This window comes from Sinocyclocheilus grahami, unplaced genomic scaffold, assembly GCF_001515645.1.
Source record: "Sinocyclocheilus grahami isolate Dianchi unplaced genomic scaffold, SAMN03320097.WGS_v1.1 scaffold2018.1, whole genome shotgun sequence".
Lineage (NCBI taxonomy): Eukaryota > Metazoa > Chordata > Actinopteri > Cypriniformes > Cyprinidae > Sinocyclocheilus > Sinocyclocheilus grahami.
In genome coordinates this window covers 1-835 of record NW_015507197.1, presented here as the reverse complement: position 1 = coordinate 835, position 835 = coordinate 1, and positions in this window count along the sequence as shown.

Genomic DNA, 835 nt, shown 5'->3' with positions numbered 1-835 from the left:
CACCTCTGAGATACAGGTGCTGTCTCTCTCACACACACACACACAGAACAGCCTAAATTATCTGAAAACAACACAAGCACTCTGTTGATATCAGGGTTATTGATCCTCAGCTCAGGTTTTCTGGAGCAGCAGCGTTTGAGAGTCAAACCACTGAAAACAGCTGAAATCTGATCAGTGACATTTTACAGTTTTTACAAAATGCTTAGACAGTTTTTGAAACTATGGCTCCATTTCTCAAAACTCTACACAAATCGCAAAACATCACACACATCTTGCAAAAGCAAACACTTCTTTCAAAACTATTTTATCTTTTCTAAAAATGGTATTATTGTGTAGTAACTGTACACACAAACATAAAATAATAAGCCACATACACGCCAAACTAAGATGTAAAACACTGCTCTCGTGTATCTTTTGCTTGTTCAGAGTGCAGTGGAGTGAAACAAACGAACTGTTAGTATGGAATGATGTGTGTAATGTAGAGAATGGTGTTCAGAGTTTTGCAAAACGTTTGTTTTACAAGAGCAAACTGAGTTTAAAGCATGTAATGTGCTTGTAGACTTGTGTTCATTCAGCATCCAAAAGCTGCTTACAAATGAGACTAGAACGAGCAGACGGGATTCGTCCAAGAGAGCAACAACACTGACCACTACCCTCAACACATCCATAAACACACCGATCACACGCATGTGACTCTACTAATGCAGATCAACTGATGAAGAACACTGCATCAACCACTAATCAACATATGAACTCCTCACAGCAGATCAATAATCCTCACACTCACTGATTAACAGCAAACACACAACTGTCAAAACACACACACACTCACTCA